The sequence below is a fragment of the Aquarana catesbeiana genome, linkage group LG09, assembly GCF_042186555.1.
Source record: "Aquarana catesbeiana isolate 2022-GZ linkage group LG09, ASM4218655v1, whole genome shotgun sequence".
Taxonomy (NCBI): domain Eukaryota; kingdom Metazoa; phylum Chordata; class Amphibia; order Anura; family Ranidae; genus Aquarana; species Aquarana catesbeiana.
In genome coordinates, this window is record NC_133332.1 from 258001399 (window position 1) to 258024124 (window position 22726).

Below are 22726 nucleotides of genomic sequence, written 5' to 3' on the forward strand. Positions count from 1 at the left end.
AAGGAGGAGACAACAGTGATTCTCATCACTCCTTTCTGGCCAAAAAGGCCTTGGTTTTCATCCCTTCTCCAGATGCAACAAGAACCTTACTGGCACCTTCCGTTAAGAAAAGACCTTCTGTTACAAGGTCCTCTATTTCACCAGGAAGTAGCAAAACTAAAGCTCACGGCCTGGCTACTGAGGAGCAGCTCTTGAAGAGGAAAGGTTTCTCGGATAGGTTGGTAGCTACCCTTCTGTCTAGTAGAAAGAAGGTTACAAGAGCAATCTATTCCAAAGTCTGGAAAATCTTCAACTCCTGGTGCACAGCATCTGACAGATCTCCAAAACAAATTTCTTCTGTGCTTGAGTTTCTGCAAGAAGGGGCGGACAAGGGCTTAGCGGTCAGCACCCTCAAAGTTCAGGTTGCTGCGCTGGGGGTATTCCTGGAAAAATCCATTTCATCAGAACCCCTAGTAATAAGATTCTTCAAAGCTCTTACCAGGTCTAGACCAGTGGTAATCAAAAGCTGTCCAGCATGGGACTTATCGGTTGTTCTACAGGCCCTGACCAAGGAACCTTTTGAACCCATTAATTTAGCCTCCCTGAAATGTATTACTTTGAAAACAGTGTTTTTAGTGGCTGTTACAACAGCTAGAAGAGTCAGTGAGCTGCAAGCCTTATCAATCAGGGAGCCTTTCTTTTCCATTTTTTCAGACCGAATTGTTCTGAAGACGGATCCTAATTTTTTGCCGAAGGTCGCTTCGATCCAGAATCGAACTCAGGAAATAATACTTCCTACCTTTTGTTCTAATCCATCGGGTAAGAAGGAAGAAGAATTCCATACCCTGGATGTTAAAAGAGCAGTCTTGAGTTACTTGGAAAACACTAAAGACTTTAGATGTTCAGATGCTCTGTTTGTTTTATTTTCCGGTAATAAAAAAGGAAGACAAGCTTCTAGAGCAACCATTGCCAGATGGTTAAGAATGGCTATCTCAGAAGCCTATTCCCTTACAGGTCTGGAGAGTCCATTAAATGTCCGGGCTCATTCTACAAGAGCTTCCGCGGTGAGTTGGGCAGAAAAAGCTGGCGCCACCCCCGAACAAATCTGTAAGGCAGCTACTTGGACAAGTCTGACAACCTTTGCCCGTCATTATAGGTTAGATCTCATGACGGCTGGGGACCAGGCTTTTGGAAGGAAAGTCTTACAGGCTGTTGTCCCACCCTAAATGGAGTAAGTCTCGATTATCCTCTCGGGTGCTGTCCTGAAAGACGATTTGGAAAATTGCAAGTTAGACTTACCGGTAACTTGTTTTCCCTTATCGTCTTTCAGGACAGCACTTGAGAGAGTGACTCCTCCCCTTGCCAACAGGAAACACCTCTTCCACCAAACTTTAAAAGGAGGCTCCTTTCCACACATTGTCAGTTTTTGTGTTTCCTCCGGAGGGAACACTTCGTGGGGAAGTCAGGGCTCTCAGGTGCTGTCCTGGGAGCTCAGGTTTCCTGGTTTTTTTCATCAAACACCTTTTACCTCATGAGAGCTGTTCCTCCCATTCCACAGCTGAGGTGAAGTGCTGCTGGCTGGGCTCCCTCTCCCTCTTCATATGGGCTCAGGGTGAGTCCGACTGTCGTGGGCATCGCTCCTAGGCGGCGGCAAGACAGGCGGTGGCCGTTTACTATATTTTTTTTCTCAGGTCCACCGCCTGTTGCTCATTGCACCGCCGCCATATTGGGGATGGCAGCGGGGCTCCATCCGCCGGAAGTGAGGCATCCGGAGGGGGCGGCGCCCACGGAACAGGCGTGCGGCGTCATTTCCGCCGGAAATCGCAGAGGGAAAGGGGAGGAACGGGGCTGGTGCTTATTTAGCGGTTCTGGTCCGGCGCACTGGCGCTATTGGAGTCCGGAACCGGCGTTTAGCCACACAAACACAGCAAGCGCTCCTCGATGGAATCGATGGCGGCAGCGAGTGGGACAGGCACAGGCACCAGCAAGGCCCAGGTAAGGTGCAGTTGTATACTGTCTTCCCTGTACTGTGGGGTCTCTCTCTCTCTCTCTATCCCCCCCCCCGGTGGCAGGGGCCTGTCTGGGCACATAAAGCAGTTAGCTCTTACTGTGCACCTGTGGTGAGCATCCTTGGGTATAGGACAGGTTGTCTCACTGGGATGGTTTCTTCTTTTGTCTCATGGCAGGCCAAGAGCTCTGATCCAGTGGCAAAAAGAAAATGTCCTTCATGTAAATCCAAGCTACCTGAAGGATGGAAGAAGACGTTATGTCAAGCTTGTATTGATTTGCTAGTTAAAGAAGAAGCTTCTTCCGCTTGCAGCGACTTGATTGCATCAGTTAAAAAGGAACTGGATGCGACTATTCAATCATTTCGCTCTTCCCTAGCAAACCCATCCCTGAGTCAGCCTACTACCTCACAGTCCTCCCAAGGCTCACTTATAGTCCCGGTGATGGAGACTGAGGCATCTCCTACCCCAGAGGGACATTCCCCCTCTCAATCTGAGGATTCTGATGAGGGTGAGGAAGGAGAAAATTTACCTTCAAGATTTAAATTGTCTTTAGAACAGGTAGATGGCCTGTTAAAAGCAATCTATACCACACTGGGTCTGGAGGAGGAAAGAAAGGAGTTATCTCTGCATGATAAAATGTATGCAGGGCTTAGCGAGCACAAAAATCGCAATTTCCCAGTACACTCTGTTATTTCTGAAGCTATTAAAGAGTGGGCAGAGCCAGAGAGAAAGCCTTTCTTTCCCAAAGCCTTAAAAAGGCGTTTTCCTTTTGATGAAGATCCAGCGGCGGTTTGGAACAAAAACCCCAAACTAGATGCCGCGTTTTCCCAGGTCTCGAGGTCTACAGATTTGGCATTCGAGGACATGGGGGTGTTGAGAGATCCCATGGATAAAAGGATGGACCAGCTACTAAAGAGGGCTTGGCAATCCATCATGGGAAATCTTAAACCTACTATGGCAACTACAGTGGTATCCAGAAATATGGAGTTCTGGTTAGAGCAACTTAAGGCCCATATCTCAGCAGACTCACCAAAACAAGAAATTTTGGATTCATTTTCAACTCTGTCTGCCGCTGTCGCATTTATATCGGATGCTTCAGCGGAATCAATTAAAATGACAGCTAGATCTGCTGCCCTAGCCAACTCAGCCAGAAGGGCTCTGTGGTTGAAAACTTGGCCGGGGGACGCGGCATCCAAAAACAAGCTGTGTGGGATACCGTTCCTGGGTGACTTGCTTTTTGGACCTGATTTAGATGCGGTTCTAGATAGAACTGCTGATAAAAAGAAGTCTTTTCCCATCAAAAAGAAAAAGCAGCCAGTTAAACGGTTTTTTCGTTCCCAAAGGGCTCAAGAACAAACCAAACCCCAGGAGAAAAGAAAAAATTGGGCATTGCAGAAGGGTAAAGGCAAAGGAAATGTCCTTTTCCATCCTCCTGCAGCCTCCGGTAAAGCACAATGACTTGTGCGTACCAGTGGGGGGAAGGCTTCAAAGTTTCCTTCCCCTTTGGGAAAGCATGACAGAAAGTCTATATATTTTGGACATGCTGTCCCAAGGTTACAGGATAGAGTTTTCGGATCGCCCGCCAGAAAGATTCTTTGTAACAAACCTACCAAGGGATCTAACAAAGGCTCTGGCCATGAAGAACCTTTTAAAGGATCTGAGGCACCAGAGGGTAGTGATACCAGTATCCCCAGAAGAACAGGGTCAGGGTTTCTATTCACACATCTTTCTGATAAGAAAACCATCCGGAAACTTCCGTCTTATCCTCAACCTAAAACCCCTGAACAAGTCAGTCCTATACAAAAAGTTTTGTATGGACTCAATTTTCACGGTCAGAAACATTCTGACAAAAGATTGTTTTATGGCATCAATCGATCTGAGGGATGCTTATCTTCATATTCCTGTAGCACCTCAGTCCCAGAAGTTCCTGAGGTTTGCGGTGAATATGGGCAAGGAGATTATACATCTTCAGTTCAGGGCCCTTCCCTTCGGCCTGTCGTCAGCTCCTCGTATTTTTACGAAGATAATGGCGGAAGCTCTCGCCCCTCTTCGACTCCAGGGGATTGCGGTAATTCCATATCTGGACGACCTCCTCTTTTTTGCCCCATCCAGGGAAAAGTTGCAGGAGGATTTGAACAAATCCCGCAGTCATTTGGAGTCACTAGGGTGGATAGTGAATGTTCAAAAATCAAATTTCATCCCAGCTCAGCAAGTACTGTTTCTGGGTTATTTGATAGATTCAGTGGAGCAAAAGATTTTTCTCCCAGAAGAGAAAAAGATCAAGGTCCAAAGGGTAATAACGGCACTACAAACAAATCAACTGATTTCAGTCCGAAAGGTTATGTCGGCTCTGGGGACATTAACCTCTTCAATGCCAGCCATCCAATGGGCAAGGCTGCATTTCAGGACTCTCCAGAGGTTCCTTCTAAGGACATGGAACCACAGGACGGAGAGTTTGGATACAAAAGTAAAGATTCCCACCAGAGTCAAACGTTCACTTTGGTGGTGGAAAAGTCAGGTGGTACTGCAAAGAGGTCTTCTTTGGTCTTTTCCGACCGGGAAAGTGGTCACAACAGACGCCAGTTTGCAGGGATGGGGGGCCCACATGGGTCAAGCCTTAGCGCAGGGAACATGGTCCCAGTTCGAGGCCCAAAGATCCTCAAATTGGAGAGAGCTGAAGGCGGTTGCCCTAGCATTAGCTTTCTTCTCTCAAAACCTCATAGGTTGCCATGTCCAGATTTTGTCGGACAATGCCACGGCCATAGCCTACCTGAACAAACAGGGAGGCACAAGAAGCAGGGCCCTTCACTTACTGTCAGTAGAGATTCTGGAGTGGGCGGAGAACCACTTACTATCTCTATCCGCAGTCCATCTAAAAGGCACATTGAACGAAGTAGCGGATTATCTGAGCCGACAAAAAGTTCAGGAATCAGAGTGGAGTCTGAACAGGAAGGTGTTTGCATTAATCACCAGTGTTTGGGGCCTTCCGCAGGTAGATCTGTTTGCTTCAAAACAAAACACGCAGCTCCCGAATTTTTTCTCCCTTCAGAGAGACATTTGCTCTCAGGGGATAGATGCTCTGGCACATCCGTGGGATTTTCACCTGGGGTATGCTTTTCCTCCATTTCGATTAATCCCTCTAGTGTTGAGGAAAATACTGAAAGAGAGAGTATCAATCATTTTGATTACTCCATATTGGCCAAAGAGAGCTTGGTTTTCCACGATTCTGCAGTTGGCAATCAAACCATGTTGGCATCTCCCGCTCAGTCAGGATCTGTTGATTCAGGGGCCAGTGCTTCATCCAGGGGTAGACAGGTTAAAGCTCACTGCCTGGTATCTGAGGAGCAATTAATGAGAAGCAAAGGCTTTTCAGAACGTTTAACTGCTACGTTGCTTTCCAGTAGGAAAAAGGTAACCAGGGATATTTACGCCAAAGTATGGAAAGTCTATGTTTCTTTCTGTCATTCCGAACATAGGGGGGTTAAAGACCTAGTTTCAGTGCTGGAATTTTTGCAAAAGGGTGCAGACAAGAATCTGGCGGTCAGCACTCTTAAGGTGCAGGTGGCTGCCTTGGGAGTTTATCTGGAGAGATCCTTATCTTCAGAAACTCTGATCATGAGATTTTTCAAAGCACTTTCCAGGTCGAGACCGGTACCGGTGAAGCATTTCCCAAATTGGGATCTCTCGGTGGTTCTGCAGGCTCTGGCAAAAGAACCATTTGAGCCTTTACAGGCCATATCCCTAAAGAATTTAACTTTGAAGACTATTTTTCTGGTCGCAATTACTTCAGCAAGAAGGATTAGTGAACTGCACGCCCTATCAGTAAAAGAGCCTTTTTTGTCAGTTTTTCCTGATAGAGTTGTCCTTAAAGTAGATCCGGGGTTTTTGCCAAAAGTGGCAAGCTTTAGTAACAGGTCTCAAGAGATTACTCTACCAACCTTTTCTGCTAACCCTTCGGGTGCAAAGGAAGAGCAGTTTCACAATTTAGACGTAAGACGTATCCTATTACAGTATTTGGAAGTAACAGGAGGGTTTAGAGTTTCAGATTCATTATTTGTTCTTTTCTCTGGAAACAAGAAAGGCCAACAAGCATCAAAAGCATCATTGGCTAGATGGCTTAAGACAGCTATTTCTGTAGCCTATTCTCAAATGGGTTTATCTTCCCCGCTGGGAATTAGGGCTCATTCAACAAGAGCCCAGGCCACTACATGGGCAGAAAGAGCTGGTGCCACCCCAGATCAGATTTGTAAGGCGGCTACGTGGTCAAGCTACTTAACGTTTGTCCGTCATTACAGACTGGATCTCCTATCAGCAGGTGATCAGGCTTTTGGCAGAAAGGTTCTGCAGGCTGTGGTCCCTCCCTAGGGGGGTAAGTCTCTATTATCCTCAAGTGCTGTCCTGAAAGACGATAAGGGAAAATTCAAGTTAGACTTACCGGTAACTTGTTTTCCTTGAGTCTTTCAGGACAGCAGCATCCCGCCCTATTGTTTTTTCATATATATACTGTGACTAATCATATCTCGATTATGTGTTCCAGTTTGGGGCCGGAGGTTCTCTACTACTACTGACAATGTGTGGAAAGGAGCCTCCTTTTAAAGTTTGGTGGAAGAGGTGTTTCCTGTTGGCAAGGGGAGGAGTCACTCTCTCAAGTGCTGTCCTGAAAGACTCAAGGAAAACAAGTTACCGGTAAGTCTAACTTGAATTTTCCAATAGGCTTTCAGGACAGCAGTAACCCGCCCTTTGTTTATGCTAATGCTGTAATACTATGATATAACTGTCACTTATGTGTTGCAGCTGGGGCTGGAGTTCTCTACAAACAACTGATGAGGCAACGTGGAGGATTCCAATTTAAAGACCTAATTGATGAGGTGTTTCCTGTGGGAGGAGGAGCCATGATCTCTCGGGTGCTGTCCTGAAAGCCTATTGGAAAACAAGTTACCGGTAAGTCTAACTTGCAATTTTCCTAAAAAATAGCGTTTGAAACACCGCTGCGCAAATACCGTGTGACATCAATTTCCAACTATCGCCATTTTATTCTCTAGGGTCTCTGCTAAAAAAATGTTTGGGGGTTCTAAGTAATTTTCTAGCAAATAGCAATACACAAGCAACAAATGTCAGAAATAGTCTTAAAGCTGAGTTCCACCCAAAAAATGGAACTTCCGCTTTAAGGGAAGGTGACCCCCTGACATGCCACATTTGGAATGTCATTTTTTGGGGGGGGGGGGGAGAAACACCTTTTTAGAGGGTTCCAGCTCCCACTTCCTCCCAGGGCTCTGGAAGGAAGTTCACCTCTCCCCCTCCCTCTCGGCAATCTGGGACACATCACAGGTCCCAGATTGCCCGGCCAGTCACAGCGCTAGGCTTGTGCATGCCTGACTGTGAAGCCACAGCTGGGCGCCCACAGTGACAATGCCTTACACGCCTCACATGCCTGACGAAGGGGTCCTGCGTGACTCCGAAACATTGCAATCTCCCTGTGTTGTGATCATGCAATAAATTACACATTTGGACACTATCTACGTCCCATGGTGTGCTGGCAAATATCTTCACAGTGACAATGCCGGCGCCGCATAGAGGGGGAGATGAGCAGGGCTTCATTCCCCCACATCGCTGAACCCTGGGACAGGTAAGTGTCCGATTATTAAAATACTGCAGCTGCTGACTTTTTTTATATGCGTCGGAACTCCGCTTTAACCGCTTACCGACCGCTTCACGCAGATATACTGCGGCAGAAGGGCATGTACAGGCAGATTAATGTACCTGTACCTTGCCCTTTAAGAGGCGGCGAGCAGGCGCGACAGTGATCGAGGGTCCCGCGGACCCGATGTCTGCGGGGATACCCACGATCGTCTCGCAGTGAGATGCTAATGTAAACAAGCATCTCCACGTTCTGCCTAATGACAATAATCGGGAGAGGTGATCAGTGTAGTGTCGCACCCAGCCTCTTTCCCCCACAGTTAGAATCACTCCCTAGGACACACTTAACCCCTAGAGCGCCACCTAGTGGTTATCCCCTTCACTGCCAGTCACATTTTTACAGTTAATGCAATTTTTTAGCATTGATTACTGTATTTATGACAATGGTCCCAAAAATGTCAAAATTGTCCGATGTGTCCGCCATAATGTCGCAGTCATGATAAAAATCGCTGATTGCCGCCATTACTAGTAAAAGAAAAAAAAAATCAATAAAAATGCCATAAAACTATCTCCCTTTTTGTAGACACTAACTTTAGTGCAAACCAATCAATAAGCGCTTATTGTGATTTTTTTTTATTCTTTTTTTTTTACCAAAAATATGTAGAATACGTATCGGCCTAAACTGAGGAAACATTTTTTTAAAATATTTTTGATTAGGATATTTAGGATATTTATTATAGTAAAAAATGTTTTTTCAAAATTGTCGCTATTTTTTTGTTTATAGTGCGAAAAATAAAAACCGCAGAGGTGATCAAATACCACCAAAAGAAAGCTTTATTTGTGGGGAAAAAAGGACGTCAATTTTGTTTGGGTACAACGTCACCCGACCCCGTAATTGTCAGTTAAAGCGACACAGTGCCGAATTGCAAAAAGTGCTCTGGTCAGGAAGGGGGTAAATTCTTCCGGGGCTGAAGTGGTTAAATATGAAAGGGTTAAAGGATAAGTTCACCTTTTTGTAAAAAAAAATAAAAATAAATGCATATATTTATGCAGGTAAAAATGTGTTTTTTTTTTTTTTTTTTACTAGGAGCCTGCAAAGCATTGCATCCCCAATCAGTAGGTCAGGGGTGCAATGCAGGATGCTTGCAGACTGTAAGTGGTCTGCTTGAAGCGCTCAACAGCGCCCTGGTAGTTAAGCCAAAAAGGCTGTCGGTACTTGCAGTTTTCATATTCACAGAACTCTATGAATGATGCAGCCGGGAGGACGGAGCCCTGCACAGACATGATTTTTTTTTAAATTGTGACAGTGAGCAGGGGGAGAAGCTTATGCTGTCAAAACCGGTATCTGGGAAGGGGGGGGGGGTTTGGTGCAGAGGCTGGTGTGTCTGTAACATGTTAAATTACACCCTGAATATGCATGTAACATGTTACCAAAGGTGAACTTCTCCTTTTAAAGCCCGTTTTTATGGTGGAACGTGTAACATTTCCCCAATGCTGCAGACGCTCATCCTTCCCTCTTCCTGTGACAGCAGTTCCCCAACAGCTGTGTGAGTGAATGAACTACAAGTCCCAACATCCTTTGCGGCTGTCGGCTTGTAGTTCTCAATGAACTACCACAGCTGTGTGGAGCGATGTTGGTAGTTAATTGATTCTTCCGGTCAGTGTATCTGCTAGCCCCCCTACAGGATGTACGGTACACAGATACACTGACAGGTCTGCAGGAGAACTGCATGGCACATGCGATCTTCTGATGTTTTACAGGTAATAAAAAATAAATGCACATTTTACCTACTTTTTTATAAAGTGAACAAATTCTTAAACTTTTTTTTTTTTCTCACAATTCCCATAGCCCTTTATATTCTTCCTGATGATAACATCTAAGTTTGTTTTCTACACTCTTATCTAGTATCACTTCCTGGGGGAGGGGGTTCCATATTTTTTACTTATGTTTTACTGTGGTAAATGTAACACAATGCACAAACTCGCCACAAATGCAACTCAGTTTAATTTAAAAAAATGCCGTTAAAAACATGCTGCAAACGCACCAGAAATGTAAATGTCACCATGGATGCAAAACTGAACATGGGGGGGTTGTGGCTTGTTTAGACTTGTAGTTGGGGGGTGTTAAAAATGAGGTTGAGCTGCATTTTTGGCAACTCCCCCCACCCCCCCCCACCCAACTGCCCCCTTGAACTGCAAAGGCAGAGGATGGGGTTTCTGTGATCGTGATTCCTTGATTTGCACGCAACGTTAAACTATCGCTCCTCAGAAGCAACTCGCTCAAGCAAATGAGGAAGAAACGCAAATGAATACAGTTGCGACTTTTGGTGTGGCAATTGTGAGGTTAAAACGGGCAGTGAGGAGTCGTCACTTCGCTTTCAAACACGCTACAGTCCATTTAACATGGTTTCCTTTGGATGTAGTTCACATCTGTGCATTTTATGGAAAGGGCCAGGGACGGACTTCTGTTTTTTGGTTCCATAGACTTCAATGGATGAAAAGCGTGTATTGAAAAATGCACCTGCAATATGCAAACTGCATAAGTGTGAATCGGGTCTAAGTTAACACACAAGCAAGCTGCTGGTGTCTTTATATGTTCCAATATGACAGATATAGAACTTGGACATGATTCTATTTTTATTCAGGAACTTGCATCACACGGGAAGGGTTTTTAAATGACATTTAAATATGTACATTTAAAAAAAAAGAATATTAACCTAAATATTGTAGACATTGATTATAAAATATTGAAATATTGTAGACTAAAATATTTTACAAACTATATAATATACTGTATTACTTTTTAATAGCGGCTAGGCTACAATATGGTAATGCACGTCTTCCCTAAACTGGTAAAAATTGAATGAATTACTAGTGGGATTATAACGGTGCCAAAAACAGAATCTATCAAAGTAATTTACTAACTTTAATTGATACATAATAAAAACATGGTGATAGATGACAATGATAAAATACACATGTCCATGTAATGGTCAACTTAGATACATTAGACAAAAGCTGGTACTGCATTGTCTGATCCTGACATGCTAAGGCCTGGTTCACACCTATGCAGTTTGCATATTCCAGGTGCATTTTGATCTTTTCATTACACATTTTTGATCCATTGAAGTCTATGGAACCAAAAACCAGAAAAGTCCCTGGTCCTTTCTATAAAATGCACAGATGTGAACATGACCCATAGGAAACCATGTTAAATGGACTGTAGTGTTTCTGGAAAACGGAAAATGAACTAAAAAAATAGGTGTGAACCAGGCCTTAATACTAAAAATATTTCATGTACTTGCAACACTAGATTAGAGAGCTATTCCTCACCTGAAATATCAATTAACTATGTACCTATATAAGGCTGCATGCACACTGGACGTTAAAATAACGTTGTAAAAACACCAATAGCTTTTCAGTGAGTCTTTCAGTTTAACATTTTTGCAATAGCGTTAGCGTTTTTCCACATTAGCTTTTTTTTTTAGCTTTTTTTAAAATGGATCTTAACCACTTCAATACCAGGCACTTAGACACCTTCCTGCCCAAGCCAATTTTCAGCTTTCATCGCTGTCGCAATTTGAATGACAATTGCGCGGTCATGCTACACTGTACCCAAACAATTTTTTTTTATCATTTTGTTCCCACAAATAGAGCTTTCTTTTGGTGGTATTTGATCACCTCTGTGATTTTTATTTTTTGCGCAACAAATAAAAGGACTGAATTTTGAAAAAAAGTTTTTCTTTGTTTCTGTTAAAAATTTTTGTAAATAAGAAAGTTTTCTCCTTCGATGGCGGGCACTGATGGGTACTTATGGGTGATACTGATGGGTGGCATAGCTGGGCATCACTGATGTCAGTACATACTGGTGCCAATCAGTGCCCATTTGTGGGCACTGATTGGCACAGATTGGGCATTCATTTGAACACGTGGATGGCCATGGGGTACATACCTGGCCATCCACATGTTGCCCCTTCCCTGGTGGTCCTAGTGGCGTCCCTGGTGGTCCAGTGTGGTCATCTGAGGGGGGGGGGGCTGCGCTGATAAACAATCAGCGCATACCCCCCCTGTCAGGAGAGCCGCCGATCGGCTCTCCTCTACTCGTGTCTGTCAGATGCGAGTGAGGAAAAGCCGATCAACGGCTCTTCCTATTTACATCGTGATCAGCCGTGATTGGACACGGCTGATCACGTGTTAAAGAGCCTCCGCCTGAGGCTTTTTACCGAGATCGGTGGCGCGGTGTGTCAGATTGACACACCGCGCCACCGATCGCCGCGATGGGCACACGGCGGCTGTCATCCTGAAGGACGTCATATGACTCCCAGTCAGGATAACTGAACCACCGCCCGGCCATCATTTTGCTATAGGCTGGGCGGGAAGTGGTTAATGTTAAACACTGGTGAGCCATGTTTATGAGCGTTTATCAGCATTTATAAGCGTTTGGCGTTTTTTTTTTTGTGGTCAGAAAAATGACTCCTGAACGCGATTTTATGGCGTTCAGAAAGCAGCCCATAAACTCCACAGCTGATAAAAGTTCAAAAACGCCCATGTGTGCATGGACACATAGGATAACATAGAGGAGTTTATGGGCTGTTAAAAAAAAAAAAAAACACCCAAACCTCAAAACGGGCTTTTTCTGAGCTCCAGTGTGGAGCCTAACGAGGATCTCACTGTTGTGGATTGTCTACCATATTTTAATCTTTTAGTCTATTTTAATATCCTTTAGTAATATACAATATTTTTGGCAATTTGACTACAATAATTGATTTACAGGATTAAAATGCTACTTACCGGGTTTGAAGATTTTCTAAGTTCATGATCCCAGTGTGAACAAGCTGAAATGTGAGTTGAAGAACCAGCAATATCACACCTGTAACCTGTTCCCCTTTTTTTGGCTAGCTGAAGGGAAGAAAAAAGTGTGCATCTTGAAAAGTGACAGAAAATGAGAGAAATAAAATGTGTAATAAAAAGCCTATTTGGCTCCTGTACATCAAACACTGTGGGACTTGAATCTGGTGCTTTCGGTTCTACAGAAGCCTCCGTTTGAAAATATTCAAGAAATTCCCCTGCTCGCTCTGTCACAGAAGGTGGCCGCCTTGGTGGCTGTCACCTCTGCTCGCAGGGTGTCGGAATTGGCGCTATCCTGTCACACGCCCTACCTGGTGATTCATATGGACAAGGTGGTTCTTCATCCTTCGTTCCTTCCAAGAGTTGTTTCTGATTTTCATTTAAATGAACACATTGTGTTGCCTTCCCTGTGTCCCAGGCCGCAACATCCGAGGGAATTTGCCTTACATACCTTGGATGTGGTGAGGGCGATCAGGGTGTATTTGGCGGCCACTGAGTCCTTTCGGAGGTCAGACTCCCTGTTCGTGATCGAGGACGGGCCAAAGAAGGGGCTGTCTGCTTCCTCGGCGACCATTTCTAGATGGATCAGACAGACAATGACTGAGGCCTATTGCCAGAGGTCAGGTTTCTCCCCTCCCGGTATAGGCGCACTCACTCTACTCAGGTGCTGAGTGCCTCCTGGGCCTTCCGTCATCAGATGTCAGTGACGCAAGTGTGGAAGGTGGCCACCTGATCGTCTGTGCACACTTTCACAAAATTATACAAGATGGATGTGCTGGAATCTGCGGATGCCTCTTTTGGCCGAAAGGTTCTGCAGGCTGCGGTCTAGAGGGTTTTTTCCTCATGAAGGGGTTTTCTTGCTGTTCAGGTTGGGCTCCAGTTCTCGTTGAGCTTTTGTGTTGCCTGACCCACCCTTCATGTTTGGCACTGCTTTGGGTCATCCCTATGGTTCTGAATAAGGAAGCGATGTGTCAATGAACGAATGAGAAAATAGGATTTTTGACTTACCGTAAAATCCGTTCATCTGAGTTCATTGACAGACACAGCACCCACCCCTCTATGGAGTTTTTAATGCTACCAACACTGCTTGTGACAATACTGAAGGCCTATAGCAGAGAGGGGGGTGTATAACACCTAGGACTGCCCATGGGCGTAACCAAGTCTCTTTTCTGCCTAATGTCCTACTCCTGTAGGGGGCGATATAACCGTATGGTTCTGAATAAGGAAGCGCTGTCTGTCAATGAACTCGGAGAAAAGGATTTTACAGCAAGTCAAAAATCCTATTTTACTATACTTTTAAGGGGGTAGTCAGGACGCAGTACAACCCGCAGCTCAAACACCTGTTTTGTACCGCCATCCTAGCATTTGAGAAAAATAACCAATATCCATTACTTCCTTCATTAAGTTTTACTATAATATCCAGCACATTTTTTTTTCCTTTTAAAACCTCTACAAGTTATTACTCACTAAGTTTAAATACTTTGACACTGAGTTTGCTACTTAGTGTGTTTGCTACTGTGCTTTAGTTTGCTACTTTGCTACTGTGCACTTCCCATACATTGCTCTAATAATACTATTACTTACTGCTAGGATTATAGAATAAATCGTTTCTTTATATTCAGCCTGGGTTCACACTTATGCAATGCCAGACATCACATGTGATAAGCACCCCACTGCTGTGCACATCACATGCGATGTCTGCAGTGCAGATTCAGCCATACAGTTTGGCTAAAATTGCATCACCAAAATGGTGCAGGACCTTTATTTATTTTTTTTGGTCTGCACTGAAATCAGATCACATTGGGTGTTCAGACCCATGCCATCCGATTCCACAGTATGCACAGTGTTCGTTGAACTGACTTTTGGGGGGTGTCATTAACTTTATATTGACACACGCAGCAGTTCGCAGTGTGAACTGCCTGCGAGTCAGATGCGATGTGGGAACCCGCACAGGAATCGCTGAGGTTCTCGCATTGCACCAGTGTGAACTATGCCTTAATGTTCTACTATACATATGAATTCCAACATAAGTATCAAATGTATTAACATTTTTATTAGGGATGTATTAGAGATCTCTTCCAGCACCCAGCAGCTCTTTTTCTTAACCTCCCTGGCGGTTTTCCCGAGAGTGGCTCGGGGTTACATTTCAGTACCATTAGCGGTAACCCCGAGCCACACTCAGGATTGCATTTCAGGATCCTGCTGCGGTATACCTTGTCCCCAGGATCCTGCAATGTCCCCCCTGCTCTGTCCTCGGGCTCTGTCCTCGGGCTCTGTCCCGGTCCCGTTCCCTGCGAGCGTCGCGATGCACGGGGGGGCAGAGCCTGGCAGCAAATTCAAAAAATTTTAGAATCATAACATACAGTACACTGTAATCTTGCAGATTACATTACTGTATGAAATCATTACACATCCCTTTTGTCCCCGGTGCTTTGTCCAATGCCCTGCATGCAATTTTATATGTTATACACTGTTGTTTCTGCCTGGAAACTGGAAAATTGTCCATAGCAACCAAAAAGTGTCCCTTTACGTCAAAAGCGGTTTTAGACCAGCTAGAAAACAGCGATGGTAAATTAGAACACTTGCAGAAGTGAGCGATAGTGAATCGTGGGGAAATTCATTTTATTATTTTTTTATAATTTATATTATAACTTATGATTTTGTGTGTCAAACTTAATCATTACCGGGATATCTACTAGACTTTTGTTTGGACAGATTTAAGTGTGTCATTGCTAAGAATTACAGGCCTACAATATAAAACGCCAAATTTCTATGTAAAATAATTGTACCGCTTTGAGACGCAAAAATCTGACATAATCATACCGCCAGGGAGGTTAAAGAGTAACGCCACTTTTGTTATAAAAAACAAACAATCCCCTTTGGATAATCAATGAACATCACATAATTTGTAGCAGAGTCCACCCTTTTTCTGTACTGAAGAAGCTGGTTTGTTCCATTGCAAGGCTGAATCCTAAAAAAGAGGGCCTGGTTCATCAAAACCACCTGGTGCACTTTCAGTGTTCTAATGAGAATTTGTGGGGGGTTTGTATCCCTTCAGAAATTAACTCTTAGGTAGTTTGAAATTCCTGTTGCAGAGGATGCCTAAAGTGTTACATGTATTTTAGTGCTTACATAGAGCCAATCACAGGCAGAAAATGACATTTATAGTGGTGTTCCATAGACCAACTGCATACAGAGCTCCTCCAGGTTGATTTGGATTTTTTGACAATCCTTTGATAATTACAGCAGCTTCAGACTGACATGGAAAGGCAATTTTTATTAAAATTATAGACTATTTTCTCAAGTCTGAGAGACTAGGTCAGTGGCAGACAGGGGCGGCCTGTACAATTTTTTTTTTTTTTGAAGCACCTTAGAGCCTTAGGCTCTAATGGGCTTCAAAATAGGGTGGGCTCGGGGTGCAGAGCATTGCGCTTGGAGCCCACCCAGGTGTGTTAGAATAGCGAATGAATACTTGATATTCTAACACTGAATCTCCTCTCCGCCAATCAGGAAGCGTGGGTCTGATACCCGTTTCCAGATTGGCTGAAAGGACAGGCAATCCTATTGGATGGAGAAGGGGGGGGGGAGATGCACAACGGAAACCGCCATGATCTACAGGAGGAAGGAAGAAGCTGCCGCTTGCCGGACATGCTGCCCGCCCCCTGCTTGGCTTTGCTTTGATTTCCCAACCGACCACCCGGGGGGGGGGTGCTTGCCACGCCCCCAAAAGGAAAAACCCCTAGCCGCCTGGTGGCAGAGGATTATAAATGTGGGTAGGTCTAGTTATTGATGAACACTTTGGGAAGGTGTAAAGGCAAATGTGCCGATGTAAGCAATATTGACCTACAGTTGGATTCCTGTGAGGAGTAGCGGATACTGGGGTGACGACGATGATTCCCACTTCAAAAGTGTCACCCTATTATAGGCAGCACCATAGAACTATAGTAGACCTGTGCAATTCGTTTCATTCCAAATTTGTTTAACGAATTTCGACAAATTTGTTAATCTGAACAAAAACCGGTTTAACAAATTTTTACGATTATTCTAAAATTCGGAAATCCGAAAAATCTGAAAACTAATAATTTAACTATAACTTAAATTATAAGTATTGGAATTTTCTTTCAAATTTGGCAGTGAACGTAACGAATACGAATTTATCCGAAGTTACAAATTATCCAAAATAACAAATACTGTATCTAAAAGCATGGAACGTAACTAATAAAGAACAATAATAAACGTTATTTATTCAGTTCCATTCGTTTAGATGCGGCATTCATTTCAGATAATTCGTAACTTTGGATAAATTTGTTTTAGTTACGTTCACTAACAGCCAAATTTGAAATGAAATTGCAATACCAATAATTTTAATAGTTATTCTTTCGGATTTTTTTTTCGAACTGTTGAATTTACAAATTGCGATCGTAACGAATGACCCGAAAAACTAATGAAACAAAACAAATTTTTCGGCAGTGCACATGTCTAAACTATAGCTTCTGCAACAATCAATCAGACATACCAGTGGACAAAGCGGGGAAAAAACTTTAAAGTGTAACTCCACTTTTGGGCCACCCATATACATTGCAAGGATTTAAACCAACTTATGTTTTAGCGCTGTGATAGTTTGACAATTACTCAGTCATGCAACACTGTACTCAAATTATTTTATATATTTTTAGGACAGAGTTCTTGGTATTTAAAAGCACTTTTATTTTTTACTATATAAAGAAAAAAAATCCTTTCTAGTATAAAAGATGTCAAATAAAATGTCAGGACAGTATAAACACTCGCAAAATTACCATTTTTTTGGAAGGTAGGAACTACTGTAGGGATGCACCAATACCAGTATTGGTGTCGATACCAAGCATTTGTGTGAGTATCGGTACTCTCCCCAATGCTCCCAATACCGAAGCTGATACTTTGCAGTGCAATTTCCGTCAATACAAAATTAATGGGCGCAAATCACACTGCAAAGAATGGCATGCGATTTGAACAGGAATGCGGTGCGACTGTGTATATAGAAAGGGAAAAGCGCCATCTAGTAGGCAGTTTAAAAAAAATGTTAGAACTCACAGTACATATCTAGCTACATGCAAAATAATCTACATGGATGTCCCGGTGCAATGATAGCAAATCACAGCCACTGGAGGTGCTCACAGGGCTGGAGGAGATGTAGAGGTGGTCCGCCCCAAGCTGATATCAATTCCGCCCTATACCCACAGGGTCCCAGGACTTCTCCAGCCATGCGAGTACCTCCAGCGGCAGACCGCGACACCCAGGGGCATAACTAGAACACTCAGGGCCCCAGTGCAAGAAACCATGATGGGCACCCCTGACCCCCCCCTTTCCATCTGACCCCCCGGGCTTCCGAATTTGGGAGGGTGTCCATAGGTTAATGACTAAATTTAATAAAGGATAGGGGTGTACAAGTATTCTGCTAAAATAAAGTAATGCGGAAGTTTTTTTGCTGTTTCATATTGTAAATCTAGTAACAATAGATGCGTAACAACATGTATTAGGATGTTTTAAATGTTTTAAATGTCATATAACCCAAGGGCCAAAAGATTTAATTTCATGTGAAAGCCTCTCCAACAGATGGGGAGGGGGTAGTTGTAAATATATCCATACATTTTCAGGACATTAGGAATCAAATCGCAATAATAAGATAGAGTAAGGAAAGGGGTATGCGCAACATACAACTATAAGAATGGGCTAATACCCACAGTCAAAATGGCGACAAGTGGGAGGAAGTCATACTAGAGAGTAATGTAAGGGAATGCCCATAATCAAGATGGCGGCAGGGGCACTTCCGCCCAGGTTTAATATAAATAGAACAGGAACCAACCAAATAGCAGCTTCCTGATGACGCAAATTGCGAAACGCGTAGAGGCTGCTGGGAAACACATACCCACGTGATCCAATACGAACGGGATTGGTGAGGACGCGAACAGGCAAGAGGGGAGGAACGGAGGTCGCACAGCACACATAGGCGAACTAGGTGGCTATACCTACCCGTCCCTAACTGTTGGAATAGCTTTGTGCCGGCTGGGGGGCACACATAAATGTGAGTGCACAGTTTTTACTTTGTGTTTATAATAAACAGTATTAACGGTATTGCGCGATGATCGTTTTTATTCATGTTTCATGAGGAACATTATGGTCCAATTATATCTGTTGAAGAAGTTCCCTTTTGAGTGGAGTGGTTATCCCCATGAATGAACCAAAGGGGTAGTTTTAAAGGAATATCCGGTGAGTGGCCAATCTCACAGGTGGAGGTGGAGCACTAAGTCACTAGCACATTGTATTATTACAAGCGCACGCCAATCACGGCAATTGATAGAAGATTTGAACGCATCACTGGGAGACTTTGCTATTATGTGACACACATTATTGAATTATTGAACTTTTATAAATTTTATAATTTTTGATATGTAAAAAAATCTTTATTGATTGCATATGATCTTAGGTTGTATATGGAATAAGTTTGCACTTTATAGACAGGATATAAACGTATTTAGATGGAAGCAGCGCATCCACACACACAGCACCTGTAGTATATCCTCCCATAAATCTGCCTCCCGTATGCCCCCTGGGACGTGCATCCAGCACAAATTACGGCGGCCCATTACCATGTGATTAGCTGATCACATATAAACAGACTTGCTGGTTATTGGCAGCCCTTTCCTCCCAGGCTGTCTGTGTGTAAGGAAAGGAGAGGCGTTACCTGCTAAGAATGTCAGTAAATTGTTTACACTGATAATCTGTGCTGCCTATCAGTGCCACCTATTAGTGTCCAATGCTACCTATTAGTGTTCATCAATAGACCCCGTCAGTGCTGCCCATCAGTGCTCATCAATGCCGCCTATCAGTGCCGCTTATCAGTGCTCAATTCCAGCTATCAGTGCTGATCAATACTCACCAGTGCCGTGCCACCTATCCGTGCCACAGATCATCGCTCTTTAATGCCACCTATCAGTGCCGTGCCGCCTATCCATGCCACAGATCCTTGCACATCAATGCCCATCAGTGCAGCCTATCAGTTCAACCTACCATTGCTACTCAGTGCCTCCTTTCAGCACTGCCTATCAGTGCTCATCAATGCTGCCTGCCCCCTTAGCACAGCTCTAAGCGGACAGTTCTCCCTGCTCCCCCCTCCTTCCTCCCTCGCACAGGATAACAGAGCCCATCTGCTCCTTCTCCACGTCCCCTTTCCTTTCTGTGTACTGCAGGAAGTAAAGTGTGAAGTTAAGGAGTTCACACTTCCCGCGGTACCCACAGGGGAGAAGGAGCAGATCGGCTGTGTCATCCTGTGCGAGGATGGAGCAGGGAGAACTGTCGGCTCTGAGCTGTATGAGACACGCTCTCCGCTCAGAGCCTTGGGTCTAGCAACCCTGCTGGGGCCCTCAGAGGCGGAATGCCAGGGCGACTGCTGCGACCCTGGTAGTTCCGCCACTGGCGACACCTATGTAGATTATTTTGCATGTGGCCTGATATTTACTGTGAGTTCTAACATTTTTTAAACTGCCCACTACGTGGGGCTTTTCCCTTTCTACACACACACGAGCAGAGGGGGGAAATCGCATTTGATTCTTTGAAGTGTGATTTGCGTCATTTTTTTTTTGTATTGATGCAAAATCACATCGCAAGTATCAGTACTTGACCGAAAGTATTGGTACTCGCCAATAAAGTATCTATGCAACCCTAGTAGAGACCCCAAGGTGATCTAATTTTTTGCCACAATTTTTGAAATGAAGAAACATGCTGGTATTTAGACGGTTTATAAAGGCCCAGTTTAGGTAGTCACAAACGTTCAAAACACTCCTGTGATGTCTGATCTTTATAGACAATAGGCCCAATTCACAATTTTTTAAAGCTGACCCCCCCCCCCCCCCCTTCACTAAAAATCATATTGGTATCTTACATTCATAGGTTACTTATAATTGGTGTTTTTCTACTTCCTGACTGAGGCACTGGTGATGTAGTCCTGGCCTCGCATATGCATTCTGGGAAGGTTACATACCTAGTGCTCTCTCCGTCAGCTGATGTGCCCTGTCATATGTTCCAGAAGGCAGATGCAGCGTTCCATCTGCCCTCAGGGAGAATGGTCACAGTGTGAAGAATGGGTGGGAAAAGAAGAAAACGGAATGCAAGAAAGAGAAAAAACCTGCAGTTATCTACAAGTATCCGTTATTGCTATTCCTAAACTTTTGTAAAGGTGTCTGTTGTAATTTCTAAGATAAGAGTAAGTTCCTCTTTAAAAAAAGGGGTTTCATTGCAGAATGCATCAGCATTATGGTTGCCCTCAAAGGGCAGGTATCTGTATAGCTGATGCAAGTCTGAAAAAGATGGTGGCACACCGCTTGCATCATCCACAAGAAACTTTATTGGACACTGCTCAGACAGAACATGGTTCCGCTATGGTGGTCTGTCTGATCAGTCTCCAAAATCATTTTTAGTGGAAACTGGATGATACCAGTGCGGTGTGACCTTCCTTTCCAAATGGCATAGAATTTAAATATTTTTAACAGATATCCAGAGCACCCCCCCCTCCCCCCATCAGAAGTCAAGAGTCCCCTCACATCACAGTGCACATCCCCAGGGCTGGGACAAGGGGTGGGCAGGAGGGAAAGCTGCCCTGGACACTGTGGTATGTGGGGGGGGGGGGGGGGGGCACGCACCATAAGGAGCATGATAGGGGGAATTTGTGGACAGCAGTGGGTACGAGTTCTAGGAGGGGAAAATTGGGGAGGTGGGCTAGGAGTGGTGATTTGGGGGTATTTGTGTTGGGAAGATTTGTGCTGGAAAATGCATGCAGATTAGTGTTACATTTTTTTTTTGGGGGGGGGGAGATTTTGCTGACACATAATGGAGGGCACAATTTGGCATGTTCACCCTAGGCTCTGCATGACTTTGTCCCGGCACTGAATGCCCCTTACCTTGTGCTAGTGTCAGGTAGAAGCTGGGGACGGCGCAAGGAAGCACAGTGCAAAGTCTGGAGGAGGACCAGAGAAGGGCTGGAGTCAGCTGCTGAATGCTGAGACCAGACCAGAAGAGGCGAAGACAAAGGGGTGCTGTGGCTGCACAGAGAGGCACAGGCTCTATAGGAGGAGTTCTGTCGTCCCCCGTTGCCAACTGCTGAGACAAGGTGGGGGGCAGAGATGTGGGGTGTGCCGCATCTGCAGGAGAGGTACGAGGGTCACATGAAATGGCCTGGCTTGCTGAATTCAACTTGCGGGCCTTGTGTTTAACACATGTTCTTATACATTGAGATTGAGCTCTCTAATTTAGCCATGTAACTGTAATACTCTATTCTTATTGGACTTGGCTGAATATAACTTTTTTTTTTTTTTAAGGTGTCCTTATACTGGTGGCTTTGTGAATTGAGCCTATGTGTTGTCACCTCCGCCCAGTGTTGCAGAGGCAAGCTACATCAAACTGGAGCAACCATCCCTAAACAGGGGTGGGGGCCTTTGACTTTGCCATTTTAACATCTCTACCCTGGCAATTAACACCAATTCACACCTTGCCATGTAAATTGAAAAATTATCACATACCCCAGACTTTATGGCACCATGGTTATGGCAGGTTGGTTTCACAGCTTTTTACACTTCCTGTAGAGCTTAGACCAAGGGTAGGCAACCTCAGCCCTCCAGCTATTTTGAAACAAGTCCCATGACACATTGCAAGACCCTGACAATCACAGGCACGACTCCTAGAAGCAGAGTCATGATGGAATTTGTAGTTTCACCACAGCTGGAGTTACAAGGTTGCCTACCCTTGGCTTAGACAATCATCCTCTGTTTTCACATGCCATGGTGATTGGATTAAGGTGACTGAGTGACCCGCGTGCCGAGAAACACTACAATATTTTCCTGATGCTCATGAGTTGAGGCATACAGTTGGGTGAGTGGCAAAACATCTTCAACATTCGAGAACAAATCTAGTTGTATGTATCTACTACTAACCAATATGGTGGAGCTTGAACTTGGCTGCAGGTTCAGTTCAAACCCATGTTTAGCTAAACCTGGAAGTCGGCTGTCATTCGGGGTCAACGAGCAGCTTGTTGGGGTTTCCCTGCACAGACACAAAATGGTGGAGATGCATGTGACATTGACCTAATCTGGCCTCATGGTCAGTTTAGGTCGATGTCATGAGCATCCTTACTCCTTTGTATACATGCAACGGCGGTGCAGGGGATCCCCCACATACAGCTTATTGGCCCAGAAATTACAGTTGCCTTCCAGGTTCGGCCAAAC

General features: G+C 44.4%; 1 long non-coding RNA gene across 2 annotated transcripts in view; it reads left to right on the forward strand.

Moving 5' to 3' along the window:
• Window positions 1-22726, forward strand: part of LOC141108553 (uncharacterized) — a 103092-nt gene that overhangs the window by 34810 nt on the left and 45556 nt on the right. The window contains exon 2 of one of the 2 annotated variants that reach the window (XR_012236084.1): window positions 6783-6929. This is a non-coding gene — a long non-coding RNA (uncharacterized lncRNA). Of the gene's footprint in view, window positions 1-6700; window positions 6930-22726 lie in introns of those variants that run through there. The other variant, XR_012236083.1, reaches the window with a different exon arrangement.